Here is a 3,240-nt window from a genome sequence, read left to right as displayed (position 1 = left end):
GGTTTTTCTTGAGTTTTTCAGTAGGACGCACCCTCTGAGTGTTGCACAGTGCGTCCCTGGATGCACTGTCGCTGTGTGCACAGAGCGGGCCTGCACCTGTTCTAACGGGTCGCCTGCGTCTCCTGCTAGAATTTGAGAAAATTCCATTTTTTGCATTTTTGCTCTTAGATTTTGTTTTTTCTTAGTTTTTACTGCCCAGATTCATTAGTCCCTTGTCAAAGATCTTCACCTGAACTTGTTTCGATAGCATTGAGTGTTTTAGTGGATTTCATGGAAGTTTAAGCCCTAGGGTTTGATTTTTGAGTAGGTCTTGTAGTGACTTTGGCGGTAGAAGTTGTCAAGCCTTAGATCTCTTTGGTTTTGTCAGCATTCTAAGAAGTTAGACCTGTCATAAAGTCTACCTATGAGAGAAACTTACCATTGAGTTGTCTCTTTGGGCAAATTTCAAAGTGCTTGTTGATTAAGTCTTGAATTCCATTTTACAAAAAGAACAAAAATATTTGAGTTTTGTTTTGACTAGTCTTTTGATTCTGCATTAGCTGGTCCTTGATTTGATTTTGGTCAAGTAAAACAACCTAGAATCATCTTTGTGAGCTTTTGCCTTGTTAGGTTTGCTTAGAGTAATTTCTCTTTTGATTTGCTTGTGAGTCCAGGTTTCATAGATTTTATAGCTTTTAAGATTGTTTTTGTTAAGATAGGTTTATATGCTTAATTAAAAAGAGAAAATACAAAAACATCTCCTTTGAAAAGTTTTGTTTCAAGTAGCTTTGAAAAGTTTTGAAAGAAAAAGAGTTTTTTCGTGCACGTAAGGAGTGGTCATGTTTGTATGCTTGAAAAGATAAAGAGAATTGTTTCTTTGATTGTCTTTTCTAAGGAAGTGGTTTTCTATAAAATTTGCATCTCTCAACTCTCTTAGTTAAGAATTTCATTGAAAAAGGAAAGTAGCGTAAATCATATTAGGTTCATCTTTGTAGTGGTTTGAGTCGAGTCTACACACCATTGGTTTCACTTCCGCTACCTTTTGTCTTTAAGAAAAACCATAAAATTAACGCTTAAAGTAAAGTCGATGTAGTAACTTTTATTTACTAGGGCTCTGAAACACCAATTTAGATCAGGCTAGTGTCTTGGAGTAGGTGAGTAATTAACTCTCCAAGACAACAAAACCAAACAAGTAGCTTATCTTGTGATAGAATAAATCCAATTGTCTCACTTGTACTCTGGGAAAGCTCCTCTTAAAGGAGAAGCACGAGCTCGTGTCCGAACCAGTGAGGGGATCAATCCCCCCTCGTTGGGAACGACGCCAGACACGCACGTATTACAAACGATAAACCTCCGATTAACCATTGTCGAGGAGCGAGGGGTCACTTGTCGGTAAACCTTGGATTATTGTCAAGGAGCCGGCAAGGGGATTGAGCTTGCTACTCTTCCCTTGCGTGCTGTCAGAGTTTAGACTGTTCCCCCAGGTGAATTTGTTGCGGTTGGTAACCTTAGTGACCATTATCTTTAGGATTCTACCGAGGTGACGGTGGAGGGAAGGTCCCACTGTACCTGGAGCAGACGTCGGCTAGACTCACTTGGATTTTCTGGGGGCTTCACTTCACTCGAGACGGTTAAAGTGGAGGAACTTGGTCCAGTCTATTCATTAAGCAGGTTGCCGGGGTAACTGTTCCACCCACCACTTCTGTACTGAATCCAGCGATGTTGGGCTTCATCACCAACTAGCGCTTTCGGTCTGGAAGGCTACTGTTTATGCTTGGTTTGACGCTCTAGATTCTTTAGGCGTGTGATTCACATTTGTTTGGTTCTTTAAAGACTTTAGGTGGTTTGATTTGAAATTTTATTTTGTTTTCGTGTGTAGTAGTTAAAAGTTTTTAGCTGTGGCGGAATTACTGAGACAGTCCCGTAGACTTCGGGGCCAGTCTCCTGAAGTTGTTTCTGTGGCCGAATTGTTGAGAAAATCCCGTAGGCTTAGGGGATCACCTCCTCGAGATGACCCAGGTAATCTAGAAGGTTTAAAGGTCCTTGTAACTCCTCCTAGTGGCAGTAGAGTAGGTTCACCTGAAGAAGGAGAATCTTCCTTGGTAGTCCATTCAGATTACCAAGGCTTAGAGACAGGTTATAATCCCGAAGCTGTTACAGTTTCTGAGCTTGTTGGTAGTTTTTCGTCTACTAGTGATACAGGCGAAGAACCAGAAATATCTGAACCTGTTACTCCGACTTCTAGTGTTCCTGATTCACCGAGAATAGAAAGAATTATCACCGAAGATCTTCCTACTGGTTTGATTGCTATCGAAGAACTTGCTCCAGAGGAAGAAATAGGCGTCTCTAACCTTGAAGATCAACTTACTATTGATCTAAGGGAGCGTGAATCTATCTTTTACAGTCCTCCTAGAAGTACTACTTGGTACCTTTCGTTAACCAATTATTTAGACAACTTTGGGGTAGGTTTTTCTACACCTCGTACTCCTTTTCCACCTGGAGGTATTCATACTCCTGTCATTATGGCTGGTCCGTCGTCCGTGTTTTCTCAAAGTCCCGAATCTTTCTTACATGGCAGTCCTTCTGTTCCCACTGGGTATCAATCTCTTTCTGGTACCTTTGCGGGGGCATCTCCTCAACCCCTTGATCATGGGTTATTAGTTGGAAACAGTGGTAATGTACTATTGGGTGTAGGAGACATTTACATGATGTCAGGATCAGTTCCCGTTTCCCAACCTCAAGGTGGCCAATTACCGCCTGGGGGGCAGCCTCAGTTAATGCCTGGGGGGCAACCTCAAGGTACATCATATGTGTCTGGGGGGCAACGTCAAGGTCAGTACACGCCTATGGGGCAATACATACCTCAAGGTCAACCCCAGCCTCAATATGTACCCCAGGGTCAACCTCAGTATCAATATCAACCTCAAGGATGGAAACCTCAAGGGTACCCACCTCAACGTCAAGGTCAACCCCAGTATCCGTATTTACCTCAAGGTTATCAACCTCAAGGTCAATACTCAGGTCAAGGTTATCAACCACCTCAAGGTCAATCATATGGTCAAGGTATGGGAACTGCACCTTACAATTATCAATCCTATCCTCAATCCGGCTATGGATCTCAGTATCCTCAACCTATTACGGGTCAATACCCTGGAATGTTAGTGTGGGATCCGTCACAGGGTCAACAGGTGTTGCAGCCAAGTATACAGTTGGTACCTCAAGCTGGACAACCCGTGGTTTCTGGTCCACCCCAGCAACCGC

This window comes from Pinus tabuliformis, chromosome 2_2, assembly GCF_031772625.1.
Source record: "Pinus tabuliformis cultivar Carrire ecotype Pingquan chromosome 2_2, CPIR1, whole genome shotgun sequence".
Classification (NCBI taxonomy): Eukaryota; Viridiplantae; Streptophyta; class Pinopsida; order Pinales; family Pinaceae; genus Pinus; species Pinus tabuliformis.
This window is presented reverse-complemented; position numbering follows the sequence as displayed.